Source organism: Callorhinus ursinus, unplaced genomic scaffold (genome assembly GCF_003265705.2).
Source record: "Callorhinus ursinus isolate GAN/ISIS: 27379988/994484 unplaced genomic scaffold, GSC_fseal_2.0 scaffold60, whole genome shotgun sequence".
Lineage (NCBI taxonomy): Eukaryota > Metazoa > Chordata > Mammalia > Carnivora > Otariidae > Callorhinus > Callorhinus ursinus.
In genome coordinates, this window is record NW_027397122.1 from 583,069 (window position 1) to 604,825 (window position 21,757).

The window sequence follows — 21,757 nt, forward strand, 5'->3', positions numbered from 1 at the left end:
GCTTTGAAGATAGAGGAAGGCAGCCTAAAACCAGGAATGCAGGCAGCATCCAGAAGCTAGAAAAGACACAGGAATGGATGTTCCCCTGTAGCCTCCAGAAGGATATAGCCTGGAAAATGCCTTTGTTTTGAGCCCAGTGACCCCGTTTTGGACTTCGGACTTCCAGAACTGTAAAACTGTTGTTTAAAGCCACCAAGTTTGCGGGGTAATTTTTTACAGCAGCCAGAGGAAATGAATACAAATACCACTAAGAAGTTGGCATTATATCCTCACTACAAATGAGAAAACTGACTCCTAAATAGGCCATGGTATTTAACCCAAGGGACACTGCAGAGTCACGGCTGAAATGCTGATTTAGTCTCCTCTACAGCTTCACCTAATGCCAGTATTTCAAACTGCCACTTCACTGTAGACATAGAAATGAAATTATTAAGAAGCAAAGTATTTTTTTAAATGAACATCTTCAGATAACTGATAATGGCTTAATGGTTTTCTTGCCAGTGTTGAGCAGGTATATGTTTGTATGATTTCTCAGGCAACTGAAATGATTAGATGTGAACTAATCAAACAAGGGGTCCAGTAGACTTCAGTGTTCCTAATGCTATAGAGGTCTACCTAAGCCAACCAAATCTTAACCTATAAATGACAAAATTGAAACCTAAGGATAACCAAGCATAAAGAGCCAGGAAGACTTTAAGCTAGAGCCAGTCAATAATTCCCTTCGTTTGCTTCCACCTTTTCGCCATAAAGTCTCTCCCTGAACTCTTAATCACTTCTGGTCTGGTGCTGCCCAATCAGAATTTATTTATTTATTTTTTCAGATAAACTTTATTTTTTATTTATTTATTTTTTTGGATACACCTCGGTTTATCTTTTAACAAGTTTCAGTGTTTTAGTGAGCCTGTGTCCATGGGCTGTGACCTTGACAGGTACTTTTCAGTTTTATTCCCTCCCCCAAACTTAGGTGATATAGGAAGTCCAGGGGGGCTGGAATTGGGTATTTCCCTTCCCAACACTAACGGCTACAGGAGGGTCAGTTTGGGTGTTTCCTTTCTTCTAGAACAGTTAGGCTCAGATAAAATAGCTTCTTTCAAGGGCAGTCCTTTGGTTAGGATCTCTATGGCTTATTTATTACTCATTACTTGTTTGTACCCTTAAACAGCACATCTTTATCCTTCCACCCTATCCACTGGTAACCTCCATTTTACTTTACAATTTAATTTTTAAGATTCCACATGTAAGTGATACCACGCAGCATATGTCTTTCTCTGACTCATTTAGCATAATAATATAGTGAGGTCATCCATATTGTTTCTCTTAGTTATTAGACAGACCATTTTACATTCCCACCAACAGTGCGTGAGGATTCCCTTTTCACCACATTCTCATCAGCACTTGTCGCTTTTCTTCTTGATGCTACCCATTCCAGCACGTATGAGATAATATCTCATTGTGGTTTTGATTTGCAATTTCCTGATGACTGGTGGTGTTGAACGTCATTTCACGGATCTGCTGGCTATTTTGATATCCTCTTTCAAAAAATGTCTACTTAATTCTCCTACTCTTTTTTGTAAATCTGATTGTTAGTTTTGGCACTGTTGTGAAACTGTGTTAGTTCTCATATATTTTAGATATTAATTTTTATTCAGTATATAGTTTGCAAAATTGCTCTCCCATTCTGTGGGCTGCCATTTTATTTTGTTAATAATCCAGCATTATCTCGCCATCTCAAAATCCCCATCCTAAATAGGCCATGGTAGGTTTTTTCTTTTGCTGTACAGAACATTTTAGTTTGATGTAGTCCCATTTCTTGATTTTTGCTTTTGTTGTTTCTGCTCTGGGCATTATGTCCAAAAAATTATTGCCAAGACCAATATCAACGAACTTCTTTATATTTTTTGCTAGGAGTTTTATGGTATCAGGTCTCATGTTTAAGTCTTTCAATCATGTTGAGTTAAGTTTTTGTGAGTGGGCAAGACAAGGGTAGAATTCAATTGTGCTATATGCTTTTCTTCAGTTTTTCCAGCACTATTTGTTGAAGAGACTATCTTTCCCCCGCTAGCTATTCTTGGCTTCCTGTGCAGTATTAGTTGACTTATGTGTTGGGATTTAATTCTGGGCTTTCTATTCTGGTCCATCGATATATGTTTGTATTTTGTATGCCAATACCAGGCTGTTTTTATTACCATGGTTTTGTAATACAGTTTGAAATCAGAAAGCATGATACCTCCAGCTTTGTTCTTTCTCCTCAGGATTGCTTTGGCTATCTGAGGTCTTTTGTAGTTTTGCACACATTTTGGGAATGTTTCTTCTATTTCTGTGAGAAATGCCTTTGGCATTTTGATCGGGGTTGCACTGAATCTGTAAATGTCTTTGGGTAGTATGGCCTTTTCAAAAATATTAGTTCTGTTTATTTTGGGGATTTTTTTTTGTTTTGTTTTGTTTTGGTTTGGTTTCAGGAATAGAATTTAGCAATTCATTCCTTACATATAACACCCAGTGCTCATCACAAGTGCCCTCCTTAATACTCATCACCTATTTAGCTCATCCCCCACCTGCTCCCCACATCAAACCTCACTTTGGTCTCTATAGTTAAAAGTCTCTTACGGTTTGCTTCCCTCTTTTTTTTTTTAAGTTTTTATTTATTTATTTGAGAGAGAGAGAGCATGAGCTCGGGCGGGGGGTGGGGAGAGGCACAGGAGAGAGAGAGAAGCAGACTCCTCGCTGAGCAGGGAGCCCAATGCGGGGCTCAAACCCAGGAACCTGGGATCATGACCTGAGCCAAAGGTAGACTCTTAACTGACTGAGTCACCCAGGTGCCCCCCTGCTTCCCTCTTTTTTATTTTCCTTCCCATAGGTTCATCTATTTTGTTTCTTAAATTCCACATATGAGTGAAATCATATGGTATTTGTCTTTCTCTGACTGACTTATTTTGCTTAGCATAATATACTCTAGGTCCACCCACGTTATTGCAAATGGAAAAAAATAAATAAAAATAAAAATATTAATTCTGGCAACCCATGAACATGAGATATCTTCCCATTTCATTGATTTCCTTCAGAAAAGTTTCATAGTTTTCATTGTACAGATCTTTCACTTCCTTGGTTAAATTTATTTCTAAGTATCTTATTGGTTTTGATGCTATTGTGAATGGAATACTTTATTTCCTTTTCTGATGTTTCATTGTTAGTGTAAACAAATGCCACTGATTTCTATAAGTTAATTTTGTATATTTCCACTCTACTGAAATCATTGATTAATTCCAACTGTTCTTTGACTGACTCTGGGATTTCCTATATAAAAGACCAAATCGTTAGCAAGTAGTAACAATTTTACTTCTTCCTTTCTGATTTGGATGTCTTTTATTTGTTTTATTCTGAATCCTTGCCTAATTGCTCTAACTAAGACTTCCAATACTATAGTAAATAAAAATGATGGGAGTGGGCATCTGTCTTGTTTCTGATTTCGGAGGAAATGCTTTCAGTTTTTCTCCATTGAGTATAATATTAGCTATGGGTTTGTCATATATGCCTTTACCGTGTTGAGGTATGTTCCTTCTATACCCAATCTGTTAAGGGTTTTTTATCATGAAAGAATGTTGTATTTTGTCAAATTCTTTTTTTGTGTCTATTGAGATTATTTTAATCTGTCATTTTATTGATGTGATATATTATATTTATTGATTTGTGTGTACTGAACCATTCTTCTACCCCAGGGATAAATCTCATTTGATCATGGTGTATAATCCTTTTAATGTGTTGTTGAATTTGGTTTACTAATATTTTGTTGAGAATTTTCCATCTATGTTCATTAAAGATATTGGTCTATAGTTTCTTGTGATATTTTTTATCTGATTTTGATATCAAGGTAATGCTTGCTTTTTAGAATGAGTTTGGAAGTGTTCCCCCCACCTCAATATTTTGGAAGAGTTTGGGAAAAATTAATGTTAACTCTTATTTAAGCATTAGGTAGAATTCTCCAGTGAAGATACCTTGTTCTGGAGTTTTCTCTATTGGGAGGTTTTCTTTTTTGTGGTTTTTTTTTTGTTTTGTTTTGTTTTGTTTTGTTTTTGTGTTTTGTTTTGTTTTATTTTTTTAATGCTGATTCAATTTCTTTACTTGTTATTGGTTTAGATTTTTTATTTATTTGTGATTCAATCTTAGTAGGTTGTGTGTTTCTAGAAATGTATTCATAGTAGTCTCTTATGATTCTATGTATTTATATAGTATCGGTTGTAATGTTGCCTCTCCCATTTTTAATTTTACTTATTTGAGTCTTCTCTCTTTTATCTTTAGTTAGTCTAGCTAAAGATTTATCAAGTTTTTTTATACTCTCAGAGTACAAGCCGTTAGTTTGTTGATTCTTTCAATTATTTCCTGCTCTCTGTTTTACTTATTTCTGTTCTGATTTTTATTATTCCCTTCTTTTTGATAATTTGGGGCTTTATTGGGTCTTCTTTTTTTTAGCTAAAGTTAGGATGCTTATTTGAAATGCTTCTAATTTCTTAATATATGCGTTTACAGCTAAAAACTTTCCTCTTAGAACTGCTTTTGCTGCATCCCACAATATTTGATATGTTGTATTACCATTTTCATTTGTTGTAAGATAAATTTTATTTATTTTTTAAAAGATTTTTATTTATTTATTTGACAGAGAAAGAACACGAGAGAGGGAACACAAGAGAGGGAACACAAGCAGGGGGAGTGGGAGATGGAGAAGCAGGCTTCCAGCTGAGCAGGGAGCCCGACGTGGGGCTCGATCCCAGGCCCCTGGGATCATGACCTGAGCCGAAGGCAGATGCTTAACCGACTGAGCCTCCTGGGTGTCCCTATAAGATAAATTTTAATTCCCTGTTGATTTCTTCTTTGACCCAGTGGTTGTTTTTAGGTTTGTTGTTTAGTTTCCACATATATGTAGATATTCTCACTTTCCTCTTTTTGATTTCTAGTTTCATGCCGTTGTGGTCAGAGAAGATAGTTGGTATAATTTCAGTCTTCTTAAATTTGCTAAGTGCCAAGTGCCCTTGAGAAGAATGTATATGCTGCTGCTATTGGATGGAATGCCTTGTATATGTATGTTAAGTCTATTTGTTCTAAAGTATGGCTCAATCCCAACATGTTCTTGATTTTTTTGTCAGGACATATGTCCCTTCTTGATAATGGGGTAGTAAAGTCCCTTACTACTATTGTATTATTGTCTATCTATCCTTTAAGATCTGTTATTATTTGCTTAATATATTTTGGTGCTCAGGTGTCGGGATCTTAGTTATTTGACGGAAAGAGAGTGAGAGAGAGGGGGGAGGGTCAGAGGGAGAAGTAGACTCACCACTGAGCAGGGAACCCGATGCAGGACTTGATCCTAGGACCCAGGATCATGACCTAAGCTGAAGGCAGTTGCCCAATCAACTGAGCCACCCAGGTGCCCGGGAGCATAAATATTTATAATTCTTATATCTTCTTGATGTACTGACCCCTTTTATCAATGTATAGTGACCTTCCTTGTCTCTTATCTATTTTGGCTTGAAGTCCTATTTACCTGACATAAGTATGGCTATACCTGCCTTCTTTTGGATAGTGTTTGCATGAAATTTCATTTTTCATCCTTTCAGTTTGAGCATATGTCTGTCTTCAAAGCTAAGTCTCCTGTAGGCATCATATAATTGGATCTTGTTTGTGTTTATTTGTTTGTTTTCTTTTTTTTAATCAATCCAGCCACTCTGTGCTTTTTGATTGGTGAGTTCAATTCATTTACATGTAGGGTGATTGTTGATATATAAAGATCTACTGTTGCCATTTTATCTTTGGCCTTCTGATTATTTTTCTCTCCATTGTTTATTTTTATTTCTGTTTCTATCTACCTTTGTAATTTGGTGATTTTCCATGGTGATTTGCTCAATGGTCAGTATCCTCTTTTTTATGCTTTATGTCTCTGCTCTAGATTTTTGCTTTGTGGTAACCATGAGGTTTACAAAAAAAAAAAAAACAAACATAGATAAAATATTCCTTTTACTGCTGATAGCAATATATTTTCATTTGCTTATAAAGTTTCCATCCTTTTACTTTTCTCCTTTTATACTTCTGATGTCACAAATTATCTCTTTTTATGCAGATTACCAAATTGTAATAGCTTATTGTTATTTTTAATGCTCTTTTGCTTTAGTTTTTATGCTATAATTAAGAGCCTAATATATTATTCTAAAAAAGAGTGACAGTTTTCTAATTATGACAATTTATCAACTTTGTGAATTTTCAACTTTTTGCTTTAGCTTGAAGAGCTTCTTTCAACATTTCTCATGGGGCAAGTCTAATGGTGGTAAATTACCTTAATTTTTGTTTGTCTGGGAAAGTCTTTATTTATCCTTCATATACGAAGGATAACTGCTGGATAGTTGTTATGTATCTAGGCTGGCGGTTTTTATCTTTCAATATTTTGAATGTATGATTTCACTTTCTCTTGGCCTTTAGAGTTTTTCCTGAGAAATCTGCTGATAGCCTAATGGGTGTTCTTTTGTAGATTACTGTCTTTTTTCCTTGGCTTCCTTTAAAATTCTTTCTTTATCATTGACTTTTGATAGTTTTAATGTAATGTGGCTTGGAGTAGCTCTTTTTGCATCAAGATAATAAGGTGTTTTATTAGCTTCATGGACTTGTATATCCAGTTCCTTCTCCAGATTTAGGATGTTCTTGGCTATTATTTCCTTAAATAAAAAGCCCCTTCTACATTTCTTCTTCTTGAATATTCACTATTTTACGTTGGTTTTCTAACGGAGTCTGATAGCTCTCATAGGGTTTCCTTACTTCTTTTAAAATCTTAATTTTCTCTCCTCTTCCACCTGAATCATTTCTACAATCCTATCTTCTAGCTCACTAATTCTCTCTTTCATTGAATCCGCTATATTTGCAGTGTATTCCATTGCATTCTTTATCTCATTTATTGAGTTCTTTAGTTCCAGAATTTTTGTTTGGTCCTTTTTTTAGAATTTCAATCCCTTTGGTAAAGTACTCTTTCTGTTCATTAATTTTATTCCTGAGGTTATTATATTGCCTTTCTGAGTTTTCTTGTAGTTCATTGAATTTCTTCATAAGAGCTTTTTGAATTCTTTATCAGATCACAATATTCTATATCTTTGGGTTTGGTTGTTAGAAAATTATTTTTTTCACTTTATGATAACATATTACCACAAATTTTAATGGCATTTGATGAAAAGTGCCTCTTCCATCACATTTAAAGTAGCAGCACCCTTCTTATTTAGGCAGAGCTTTGCTTATTTTGATCCTAACAATTCAACAGGTTGGTCATTAGAAATCTTCCTTTTGTTTTCTCGAATGTGGTGCTTATAGTCAAAGTTTTTAGTTTTTCTTACCAAGGCAGACTGGAAGTTAAGGTTGGGAGCAAGAGTGTCAACAAACAAACAAACAAACAAAAACACAGTGGTAATAAAAGGATGTTAGCAGCGTGGAAGGGGTTGTGTAGGTAGCAGTTGGGGCTTTGAGTGTGCCCCACAGCCTGGTTGGGGAACCCTCCACTGGTTGTGGTGGTCAGGGTCCAAGAAGTCCATGGTTCAGAATCCTGGGGCAGACAGCAGGAGACACTATCCTTCAGACCCTTTTGTCTGCCTATTTCCTTTCTTTTCCTTTTTTTTTTTTTTAAGATTTTATTTTATTTATTCATGAGAGACAGAGAGAGAGAGAGAGAGAGAGAGAGAGAGGCAGAGGCAGAGGGAGAAGCAGGCTCCGCACCTTGGAGCAGGGAGCCTGATGCGGGACTCGATCCCAGGACCCTGGGATCAGGACCTGAGCTGAAGGCAGACGCTTAACGACTGAGCCACCCAGGCGCCCCCTTTTCCTTTTCATCCCCTCAGTCACTATGGTCTCTGCTCAAAGACAGCAACAGGTCTCTCTATGGGCAGACTGTGTATCTGGGAAGACTCCCATTCATTGCCTTCCCTGTACCTTCTCTGCCAGAAAGGTCACACTGTCTCACTCCTGGACTTAACACCTTCTCTACACCACTGCCTCTTCTATGGTCCAGTCCACTCACTTTTGGGTACATAGATATGTGGATTTCTTTTGTGACCTGATAGGCTGTGCAGAGGCAATTTTTTTCAGTTATGGATGTCTGATTAGTTGCAAATCCTAGGGAAGAAAAAAAGAATGATTCAGACCACCGTCATGAGGCATATATCACCCCAACATTTCTTTTTTACTTATTTGTTTTTAAAGCTTGTTTGTTTGTTTATGTAATCTCTACAGCCAGTAGTGGGGCTCAAACTCACAACCTGGAGATCAAGAGCTGCATTCTTTTCTGACTGAGTCAAACAGGTGCCCCCAAGATTTCTTTTTGTTGAGGTTGGTATTTGAAGACACACTTGGAGTATTAAGGGTGTTTATTGTTACAGATTTGTCATATCTTTCAGGTCTTTTCAGAGCAAGAGTTAGATAAATATTATTTTGGAAAGAAAAATAAATTTGAGTTTGTGTCAATATTCTGACTCAAATTTAAGATTACCAGAAATTTACCTCATTGCTTTGAATTTATTTTTAATCTATTTTCTCTCACCTTTAAAATTTTTTGTTCCTAATGATATTAAAACACCTCATTGATTCCACATATAAATTTAATAGTTTAAATATTACAAACTTTATAATACTACTAACAGCAACACTCCTGAATACCAGCTAAGGTGTCTTCAATTTGTTTTGTCCTTATCCCAGTAAACATCTTTGAAGTCACTTTTGGTGGGTTCTGCCACCCATTTGATATAGTTAAGCTATTTTGCATGACATTTTCTCCTTAATTTTTGTTTGATTATTTCTCATAGGGAATCTTATTTTTCCCTGCTTCTCTGACTTTTGTCAACTAGGTCATGTGGGGGAAAGATCTGTTTCACTTTGCTATTAAACAGTGAAGAAAAATCAACTTAGGTAGCAGGAGTAGAAAAATAATAAAACTGAACATTTGAAACTAGAGTAGGCTTTTATAGTAATAATACACTGTCATGAATTCAGGTGACTTATGTAAGACTGACTCTCACATTTTGTTGTAAATCAACACTTTACAACTAGGAATATCTACTATATTGAAAATCACAGGTTTCCTGTTAATGCCGTCTCTAAACAAAATTACAGAAAGAGGCATAAAGAATATAAATACTATCTAGTCATTAAAACTTCAATAGAGTGTTAAATAAGTCTCAGAGACTGTATGTGAGAATTATAAAGCAAGCCAGGAAAGTCCCAATATTTTACATATCCATCACTTCACAGACATTGCAAGTCCCAAATCTATTTTTTGAAGGCTGTTTCATCTGCCTCACTTCCAACATGTTAGAACATGTGATTTCAGCTTCTTGTTTGTTCATTTAACTAGTATTGTACTTCTAGTCTTTTTTTTTTCACCTTATCACATCATCACCTGTGTGCCTGTATCCTTTATTTATCTTGAAGTTGTTTGTTAACATTTGGTACACCATTTAAAAAACAGTTGGAATTTAAAACAACAAATAAGTAAAGAAACAAACAAAAAAAACCAGTAAGTAAAAACTCCAGCAGGGTCTATTTTTCAATACTTTCTGTTATTGTCTTTGCCATACTAAGAAATTGATAGCTTCTGGAATTGACTTAGAAGAGAATATTTCCATATCCCTCTTTTGTAGTTGGATGAATCTTTTAACATCATATAGTCATTCTTAAACATAGTTCAACTTCCTATTTTATAAAGAAATAAAATAAGTGGTCAAAAAATTAAGTATGTCAATGATTACATTGATGGTCACCAGAGTAAATACACTAGTGAAATACTGAGACTAATATGTGCATAAATTTGCCACAAGAGACAAAAGGTATGTTTGTATGATGGTTATCATCTATATGAAACATAAAAATGTAGGCAATATTTTAAAGTACAGTCAAGGAGATTTTTGAAATAAGTAGCAGTGTGAGGACAGATGTTTCACATTGAAAGAACCAATTGTTGATAGAAGGCAAACAGGAAAAGAATTCTTATTATCTCTAGTAACTAGGGAGGTTTGTCATAAATCATTTTGATAAACTATTGAGGGATACAATGCCACCAGCATAAGACAGAATGTGGGCATGAGAGTATGGCTGGCAAAGTCCTCTTCCTGAGGTCAGGGAGTGGAGGCAAACTTCACACTTATCCCTTAATTTATAGATTAAAATTCAGAGAACACTACACACAGATCTCATTCTGCTTAATAAAGCTGCATCACTGGAAGGAGCAACCAAAGGGAAACTAGACCTAAGTCCAGATCTTCCTGCAGATAGGGATATGTGGCACCAAAATGGCAGATAGACAGCTGATAGTCATGTGATACAATGGTACAGTTGTTTATTCAAACCCCAGAAAAAATAACTGCAGAGTTGATGAGAACCTTAAAATGAATCAAATAAAGGTCAATGTTGAGAAATAAAGAACCAACAAAAATAAGGTATAGTAAGGGCAAGAAACAAATAACAATATGGATGTCCCAATACATTAGTAAGCATAATAAAGAGGAAATGATTAAATCCCCTATTATAAAAAAATTATTATTATAGGAAAATACAGAAGAATATAGATTCAGTCTTGGGGAATTAAATGCTTATTTTAAACATGACAAAGCTCATGGGCATTTGGGTGGCTCAGTTGGTTAAGAATTTCCAAAGAAGACATCCAAATGGCCAACAGGCATATGAAAAAGTGCTCAACATCGCTCGGCATCAGGGAAATCCAAATCAAAGCCTCAATGAGATACCACCTCACACCCATCAGAATGGCTAAAATGAACAAGTCAGGGAACGACAGATGTTGGCGGGGATGTGGAGAAAGGGGAACCCTCCTACACTGTTGGTGGGAATGCAAGCTGGTGCAACCCCTCTGGAAAACAGTATGGAGGTTCCTCAAACAGTTGAAATTAGAGCTACCATTCGATCCAGCAATTGCACTTCTGGGTATTTACCCCAAAGATACAAATGTAGGGACCTGAAGGGGTACGTGCACCCCAAAGTTTATAGCAGCAATGTCCACAATAGCCAAACTGTGGAAAGAGCCAAGATGTCCATCGACAGATGAATGGATAAAGAAGAGGTGGTATATATACACAATGGAATATTATGCAGCCATCAAAAGGAATGAGATCTTGCCATTTGCAATGACGTGGATGGAACTGGAGGGTGTTATGCTGAGTGAAATAAGTCAATCAGAGAAAGACATGTATCATATGACCTCACTGATATGAGGAATTCTTAATCTCAGGAACAAACTGAGGGTTGCTGGAGTGGTCGGGGGTGGGAGGGATGGGGAGGCTGGGTGACGGACATTGGGGAAGATATGTGCTACGGTGAGCGCTGTGAATTGTGTAAGACTGTTGAATCACAGATCTGTACTTCTGAAACAAATAACGCAACATATTTTAAGAAAAAAGAAAAAGAAGAAGATAGCAGGAGAGGAAGAATGAAGGGGAGTAAGTCAGAGGGGGAGACGAACCAGGAGAGATGATGGACTCTGAAAAACAAACTGAGGTTTCTGGAGGGGAGGAGGGTGGGGGGATGGGTTAGCCTGGTGATGGGTATTGAGGAGGGCACATTCTGCATGGAGCACTGGGTGTTATGAACAAACAATGAATCATGGAACACTGCACCAAAACAAATTATGTAATATATGGTGATTAACATAACAATAAAAAATCTAAAAAAAAAAGAATCCGACTCGATTCCAGCTCAGGCCGTGATCTCAGGGTCATGCTGCATTGGGCTTTCCACTCTGTGGGGCGTCTGCTTGAAATTCTCCCTCTCCCTCGGTCCCTCTTCTCTCTTTCTCTAAAATAAATAAATAAATCTTAAAAAAATAAAATCATGACAAAGCTCAGAAGTCACAAGAAAATTAATGTTTTGATAGAAAAAAAATACCATTAACAAATCAAAAAGTTGTGACAGAATAAAATAAATTATTTGCAGTTTCTTTTAGACCAGGTTAACATTCAAAATATATTAAGAACTTCTGTGGATCAGTAAGACAAAACAAAAGAAGTCAGAGTTGTTGGCATATAAACTGCAATGCGTAGAATTAGAAGTACAAGTGGCAATATTTACACGAATAAATGTTTAATCTTGTTAATAATAAGACTTTTACTTCTAGGTTTCTATTTTATAGAAATAATATCATGTACAAATAGTTAAGAAGAGGCAGGAATTAGAATATTCTTTTAAGATTCATTGTTTAAGAGTGAAAAATTTGAATAACCTTTATAAATATCAACAAGAAAATTGTCAAGTTTTAGGATTTTATACTGTGATATACTGCAATTTAAATGGGTGACATATATTAGCAGTGATAATATGAAAATAGCTCCTATGCATACTCTTAATTGGAAAAAATTAAAGAAAAATAAATTTTAAAAACATATTTATAAATAAGCAATATATATATTAATATATATGTAAACAACATATACGTAAATATATACTGAAGAAATATATAGTAGAAAAAGGATCTGGAAGTACAACCTAAAACTTCCCAATGGTGATTACTTCACAAAAGAGAAGTAATTTTTGGATATTTGAAGAGGATCTTTCCATTTTTCTCTATATGCTTTTTCATATTTTTAACTTGTATAAAATCATTAATAATGATTTTCTTATGTAACATTACAAAATACAGAAGTTAAAAACTACAATATATAAAAAAATTGAGGGAAAATATTAAATATGAAATTCCTTAACACTACTTGTGTTCCTGGACAAATTAAATAGGCAATGATAAACAAGCAAACCTGAATGAATGACTTGAATATAAAATTAGTAAGTAAGAGGATGGACTAGGTGGGGAAATGAGGAAAGAAAGCATGGAGAAGGAGGAAAAAGTAGCAAACAGTAATTATAAAGAGCATGGGTCATGGAATCAGACTGCATGGGTACAAATGTCACTTTACCACTTTCCAGCTGTGTAAACTTCGGCAAGTCATTGACCATGCCCGTTCTTCGGTGTCTTGGTGTTTTATGTAGAAATAACAAAAAGTAGCTGCCTTCTGAATTGTTATGAAGATAAAATGAATTAAATAAGGTAATGTTCTTTATCTGAAAATAGTAAGTCTACAATATATTCTATGTAATATTATATTACCTTATATACACATACATATATATGCCATATATATATATATACACCATTTTTTATATATACCATTTTATATATATACCATAAAGACCCTAGTAAGTTTTCTTCTTACTAACTTGATACAGTTTTACTCATGTCTATTTTTGTTTTACAAATTTGTGTTTTTCTACTGGGCATTACATCTTTCTTTATCTCATCCAAAATATACTTATTCTAGGGTCCTAGTGTTCATAAAATTATTTTCACTTGAAATGAATTCATGTTTCAATGATTCATTCTGTTGGTTGCCTTTCTTAGCATTACATTGCATCAAACATTTTGTTGTTATGGCTTACAGACCTATATTGAGTGTTTTTTAAAAATGTCTTTAATTTCTTCTCTCTTTTGGTTCACCCCACCCCATGCTCATTTCTTCCTAGATGTATTTACCTGGCCTTTTCCACCTGGCACACCACGTCCCAGTCTAACAGTGTCTTCAAGAGGCAGGTGAGGGGTTTTTTCCTGTGCAGAGCTAGTCATGGACCCAGCTAGTAGCTCGACTGAATTCCTGGTGAGGAGATAATTCTCTTTCCTAGGTTCATTTTCTAAAGCCTTTAGCTCCTAGTCCTAGACTCACTTTCTAAAACCTTTAGCACCCGGTCCAGGTTACATACAAGATTGTTTTTTCTCTCTTTGAAAGCAGACAGGTAAACAGTTAAGTGGCACAGTTCTACCCTTGCTTTCAAGTCTGGCTCTTACTTTGTTTTTATTTATCCTGTGGATAGGTTTGGTCTCCTAGGCTCAGAGATTAGAAGGCTCACAGCAATTGCGCTGAGGTTTGCATTTCTGTTCTGTTCTTGTTACCGAGCATGAATATAGCTTTTTGGTTCCATTATTGTTGCTGCTGTTGTTTGGAGTGCAGGAGACGTCCACGTGTGAACACACGTGACCATGTTGACTCCTCCATTTCAGTCTGGCTTTTGTATGCCCATCAAAACTCTTCTTTCTCAAGACATTATGGATATTATAAATTTCCTAGCTACTAAGACCCATGCTCATTTTCAGTCCTCATTTTACCATACACCCCAGCACTATATGAAACAGATAAACAATTTCCTCTTTTCTGAAGTTTCTTTTTCTTCATTTACATGGTATATTATTCTGGGGTTCTGCTTACATTTCTCATCAGGGATTCTTAGTTGTCTTTAGTCATTACTTTTATTTACCTATCTTCTAAATGCCAAGTTATTTAGCATTAAGTCTTTTTCTGTATGTTTTTTCCCCCTCTCATGGTGCATCATGGGTATAATATAGTGCAGTCTTTAGACAGAGTTTAAGGTTTTGAATTCTTTTTTTTTTAAAGATTTTATTTATTTATTTGAGAGAGAGAGAATGAGAGATAGCACGAGAGGGAAGAGGGTCAGAGGGAGAAGCAGACTCCCCAACGAGCAGGGAGCCCAATGTGGGACTCGATCCCGGGACTCCAGGATCATGACCTGAGCCGAAGGCAGTCGCTTAACCGGCTGAGCCACCCAGGCGCACTAAGGTTTTGAATTCTGACAGTCACAGGCTTTATGGTCTTTTTTTGACAAGATGCTTAACTTTCTGTGTCTCAGATTTATCATCAGTAAAATGGAGTTGGTAATATTTAGGGTAAAATGTGTTTTGAATATTATTTGAGATAACACATTTAAAACACTTAGCACAGTGCCTTAGTACTCAAGAAATTTTAGCAATATTTTTATTATTTTCTGTCACCTATATACCATGAACTTTCAGATTTATAATTCCCCTGAATTTTTCTTTTGAGATTTTGAATCTTCTATCTCACTCCCAACTTGACAGAACCAGTTGGTTATGTCACATATGCCTCAAGCATAAGGTGTTCAGAATTGAACCCCTGATCTCTCACCCATATGCAACTCTCGCTTTACCACATTTTGGTAAAGACAACCAGTGATAAAATTCAACAAACAAAATGATTATTTTTTTTTTCTTCAGCCTTTAGTCCATCCCTAAGTCTAGCTAGTTCTATTTATGATGTTTTAATGAGGTCATTCTTATTTTTTTTCCCCACTTCTACAGTCAAAATCTGCATGGTCTCCTCCTTCAGTGATTTCATTTGCCTCCCACCTCTACCTTATTCTCTACATAGACAGCAGCTACAGTAATTATTTTATAAGTTAATGAGTAGAATTGGAAAGTGACATATAACTTGATTTAACATATACTATTTTATAAGTTATTTTCAATTAATGTTATTGAGACTCCAGCACAAATAGGCAGAGTTTTCATTGTACAGAACATTCCCCAAATTTTTACTAGCTTAGAGGAAACAACCTGAGATTAGAAAATACTATTTTCAAATGAGTAAATAGCAAGTGTAAAGGAGGTATTTAAAAACATGCTGAATACAGTTGAAAGCAGATATAATAGAAATTAGATCAGGAAATTCATATGTAAAAATAAAGAAATAAATACGAAGGAGCAGATAAGAGTTGCTGAGAAAATTAACAAGAGCTTCGCAAAAGTCATTCCAAGGATAAAAATACAGTTTTAGGTAGACGAGAACCAGACATTGAGGACATAAGGGAAGGAAATAGCACTAAGTCAAAGAAAGAAGAAAAAGTCAAGTTTCAAGAATTTCTAAAAAACTTCACCAATGGGCACTTAGTACATTTAAAAATATTCATACCTAGATTTATATCTGGATACTTTGTGAGGGGTAGGAGGGGAAGCTGATGTGGAAATTTCACTCAAAATATATGCCTTAGCTGAAATAGGAAGTATTCGATAAATAGAAGAGACTATATGATAATGTACTTTTGAAAATTCTGTGATAGTAAGAATCAGAATTTCCTGAAGAAAAATATTTATGAAAAAATTATTTCATCTATTTTGAATCTTAAAATAACAGTATCAAAAAACTGACATCCTCTAAGCAAAGAGAGACTAAAACCAGCATAGATCAGAAAGGAACACAGACAATATACAGTAACAGTCACCTACAGGCAATACAATGGCACTAAATTCATACTTTTCAATACTTACCCTGAATGTAAACGGGCTAAAGGCCCCAATCAAAAGACACAGGTTATAAGATTGGATTAAAAAACAAGACCCATCAATATGCTGTCTGCAAGAGACTCATTTTAGACCCAAAGAAACCCCCACATTGAAAGTGAGGGGGTGGAAAACCATTCACCATGCTAATGGACACCAAAAGAAAGCTGGGGTGGCAATCCTTATATCAGACAAATTAGATTTTAAAACAAAGACTGTAATAAGAGATGAAGAAGGACACTATATCCGACTTAAAGGGTCTATCCACCAAGAATATCTAACAATTGTAAATATCTATGCCCCTAACATGGGAGCAGCTAATTTTATAAGGCAATTAATAACAAAAGTGAAGAAACACATTGATGACAATACAATAATAGTGGGGGACTTTAACAGCCCCCTGACTGAAATGGACAGCTCATCTAAGCAAAAGATCAACAAGGAAATAAAGACTTTAAATGACACACTGGACCAAATGGACTTCACAGACATATTCAGAACATTCCATCCCAAAGCAATGGAATACACATTCTTCTCTAGTGCCCACGGAACAGTCTCCAGAATTAATCACATCCTAGGTCACAAATCAGGTCTCAACCAGTACCAAAAGATTGGGATTATTCCCTGCATATTTTCAGATCACAATGCTTTGAAACTAGAACTCAATCACAAGAGGAAAGTCGGAAAGAACTCAAATACATAGAGGATAAAGAGCAGCCTACTGAAGAATGAATGGGTCAACCAGGAAATTAAAGAAGAATTTAAAAAATTCATGGAAACCAATGAAAAGGAAAACACAACTGTTCAAAATCTTTGGGATACAGCAAAGGCAGTCCTGAGAGGAAAGTATATAGCAATACAAGCCTTTCTCAAGAAACAAGAAAGGTCTCAAATACACAACCTAACCCTACACCTAAAGGAGCCGGAGAAAGAACAGCAAATAAAGCCTAAACCCAGCAGGAGAAGAGAAATCATAAAGATCAGAGCAGAAATCAATGAACTAGAAACCAAAAGAACAGTAGAACAGATCAACGAAACTAGGAGCTGGTTCTTTGAAAGAATGAACAAGATTAATAAGCCCCTGGCTAGACTTATCCAAAAGAAAAGAGAAATGACCCAAATCAACAAAATCATGAATGAAAGAGGCGAGATCACAACCAACACCAAAGAAATACAAACAATTATAAGAACATATTATGAGCAACTCTATGCCAGCAAATTAGATAACCTGGAAGAAATGGGTGCATTCCTAGAGATGTATCAACTACCAAAATTGAACTAGGAAGAAATAGAACACCTGAACAGATCTATAACCACTAAGGAAATTGAAGCAGTCATCAAAAATCTCCCAACAAACAAATGCCCAGGGCCAGATGGCTTTCCAGGGGAATTCTATCCGACATTTAAGGAAGAATTAATACCTATTCTCCTGAAAATATTCCAAAAAATAGAAATGGAAGGAAAACTTCCAAACTCTTTATGACGCCACTATTACCTTGATTCCAAAACCAGACAAAGACCCCATGAAAAAGGAGATTTACAGACCAATATCCTTGATGAACATGGATGCAAAAATTCTCACCAAAATACTAGCCAATAGGATCCAACAGTCCATTAAAAGGATTATTCACCACGACCAGGTGGGATTTATCCCTGGGCTGCAAGGTTGGTTCAACATCCGCAAATCAATCAACGTGATGCAATACATTAACAAAAGAAAGAACAAGAATCATATGATCCTCTCAATAGATGCAGAAAAAGCATTTGACAAAGTACAGCATCCTTTCTTGATCAAAACTCTTCAGAGCATAGGGATAGAGGGTACATACCTCAATATCATAAAAGCCATCTATGAAAAACCTACAGCGAATATCATTCTCAATGGGGAAAGGCTGAGAGCTTTTCCCCTAAGGTCAGGAACGCGGCAGGGATGTCCACTCTCACCACTGCTATTCAACATAGTATTAGAAGTCCTAGCCACAGCAATCAGACAACAAAAAGAAATCAAAGGCATCCAAATCGGCAAAGAGGAAGTCAAACTCTCACTCTTTGCAGATGATAGGATACTGTATGTGGAAAACCCAAAAGACTCCACCCCAAAACTGCTAGAACTCATACAGGAATTCAGTAAAGTAGCAGGATATAAAATCAATGCCTAGAAATCAGTGGCATTCCTATACACCAACAACAAGACAGAAGAGAGACAAATCAAGGAGTCGATCCCATTTACAATTGCACCCAAAACCATAAGATGCCTAGGAATAAATCTAACCAAAGAGGCAAAGGATCTGTACTCAGAAAACTATAAAATACTCATGGAAGAAATTGAAGAAGACACAAAGAGATGGAAAAACATTCCATGCTCATGGATTGGGAGAACAAACATTGTGAAGATGTCAATGCTACCTAGAGCAATCTACACATTGAATGCAATCCCCATCAAAATATCATCCACTTTTTTCAAAGAAATGGGACAAAGAATCCTAAAATTTGTATGGAACCAGAAGAGACCCCGAATAGCCAGAGGAATCTTGAAAAAGAAAAGCAAAGCTGGCGGCATCACAATTCCGGACTTCCAGCTCTATTACAAAGCTGTCATCATCAAGACAGTATGGTATTGGCACAAGAACAGACACATCGATCAATGGAACAGAATCGAGAGCCCAGAAATGGACCCTCAACTCTATCGTCAACTCATCTTTGACAAAGCAGGAAAGAATGTCCAATGGCAAAAAGACAGTCTCTTCAACAAATGTAGTCTTGGGAAAATTGGACAGCTACATGCAGAAGAATGAAACTGGACCATTTCCCTACACCACACACAAAAATAGACCCAAATTGTTGAAAGACCTAAATGTGAGACAGGAGTCCATCCAAATCCTAAAGGAGAACACAGGTAGCAACCTCTTCGACCTCAGCCGCAGCAACTTCTTCCTAGAAACATCGCCAAAGGCACAGGAAGCCAGGGCAAAAATGAACTCTTGGGAATTCATCAAGATAAAAAGCTTTTGCACAGCAAAAGAAACAGTCCACAAAACCAAAAGACAACCGACAGAATGGGAGAAAATATTTGCAAATGACATATCAGATAAAGGGCTAGTATCCAAAATCTCTAAAGAACTTATCAAACTCAACACCCAAAGAACAAATAATCCAATCAAGAAATGGGCAGAAGACGTGAACAGACATTTTTCCAAAGATATCCAAATGGCCAAAAGACACATGAAAAAGTGCTCAACATCGCTCAGCATCGGGGAAATCCAAATCAAAACCTCAATGAGATACCACCTCACACCAGTCAGAATGGCTAAAATGAACAAGTCAGGAAACGACAGATGTTGGCGGGGATGCGGAGAACGGGGAACCCTCCTACACTGTTGGTGGGAATGCAAGCTGGTGCAACCCCTCTGGAAAACAGTATGGAGGTTCCTCAAACAGTTGAAAATAGAGCTACCGTTCGATCCAGTAATTGCACTTCTGGGTATTTACCCCAAATATACAAATGTAGGGATCCGAAGGGGTATGTGCACTCTGATGTTTATAGCAGCAATGTCCACATTAGCCAAACTGTGGAAAGAGCCAAGATGTCCATCGACAGATAAATGGATAAAGAAGATGTGGTATATGTACACAATGGAATATTATGCGCCATAAAAAGGAATGAGATCTTGCCATTTGCAACAACCTGGATGGAACTGGAGGGTGTTATGCTGAGTGAAATGAGTCAATCAGGGAAAGATATGTATCATATGACCTCACTGATATGAGGAATTCTTAATCTCAGGAAACAAACTTAGGTTTGCTGGAGTGGTGGGGGGGTGGGAGGGAGGGGGTGGCTGGGTGATAGACATTGGGGAGGGTATGTGCTATGGTGAGCGCTGTGAATTGCGCAAGACTGTTGAATTACAGATCTGTATTTCTGAAACAAATAATGCAACATATGTTAAGAAAAAGAAAAGGAAGAAGATAGCACGAGGGGAAGAATGAAGGGGAGTAAGTCGGAGGGGGAGATGAACCATGAGAGACGATGGACTCTGAAAAACAAACTGAGGATTCTAGATGGGGGGAGGTGTAGGGGGATGGGTTAGCCTCGTGATGGGTATTAAAGAGGGCACGTTCTGGGTGGAGCACTGGGTGTTATGCACAAACAATGAATCATGGAACACTACATCACAAAGTAATGATGTAATGTATGGTGATTTACATAACAATAAAAAAATTAAAAAAAAAAACCCTGACCACAAGGAAAAATGTTTCAGGTATTATTCATGAAACATTGTAGGGCTACCAACGGAATTTTAAATTCCATAACATACTGTTCCAGCATGATAGACATGAACATATTGTAATGAAGAAAAGATAATACAATGTAATTTGTAAATAGTTTCTGAATGCTAAAGAATGCGCACTTAAAAAAATACTAGAAACCTACCCTTAATTTTGTATAATAGGATTCTGAACAATACTATTATAAGTAAAATTTTTATGTATATTTTTATTCTATTTCAAGAATTTTCACAGTCACTTTTATGATTACATTTAAAGGTTGAACATATGTATGTGTGTCTATTGAAGTGTGTAAAATTAAAATAGCACTTTTCTCTGTGCAAATGTGTTCAGCTATGCAATAAATCAAAAGTATAGCTTAGAACTCATTTCCTTCCCTTGTATGGCCTAATGGGATACTAGGAACTAAAGAGCAAAGGATTACATTTTCTTCCTACTCTAACAGATGGATGATCATTTCCAGAACAAAGATGTGTTCCAAAGAGATATAAGAAATTTTCAGTAAATGTAAAAAAGATTGTTGTGCATTTTCAGTTTTCTCTCTCTCCATTCCTAATTAGAAGTGCATTTATCTGAGGGGCAAACAATTGGTGTCTGGATATAATTATAGAGTAACCATAAATACTTGATTTAGTCTTGGTAAACTTTTGAGGCAAAATAAAAATATAATTAACTACATAGAATGGTGCAGTCATACTTTCCTATTTTCAAAAGAGTGGGGCTGACCTTTAGTAATAGTGTCAGGAAAATTAAGTCTAAGGATGAACTAAACCTTGAGAGAAAAGTTAAGGGTAATAAAATCTCCTTTTAGTTTTAATCTGTGTAAGAACTGATAAAACCTGACAAAAATGGCAAGCATGGTATTTAACTTGTATTGTGTTTCTTTCTCTCTAGAGTAAGGTTAAAAATAAAAAGTGTAGAACTTTTTTTTCTGCCTGGCATGTAAGGAGTTTGGAAGTTAGCACTCTGTGCTAAAAAATGTAAGCTGAACAAACAGAAAAATCAACACCTCTTAGACCCATATGAGAATTGAGGTCACGTGGCAAATTGCTGCCCCCTAAATTGGTTAGAGAGAAACAGATAATATTAATTTACCAGAACAGAAACCCACAGGCAGAAGCTTCCACAGAAACAGGTGCCAGGTAGAAAAACCTAACTTTTATTGACCAATTGCTAGAAGCTCAGTGTGGGAAAGTTTAAGAGTTAAATATTCCAGAGGTGCCCACTCTTTAGTGAGCTTTATCTCCAGGAACTGGAACAGGTTCTCACAGAGAATATCAGAACAAAATCCCATAGTCCTTCTGGCAGAGA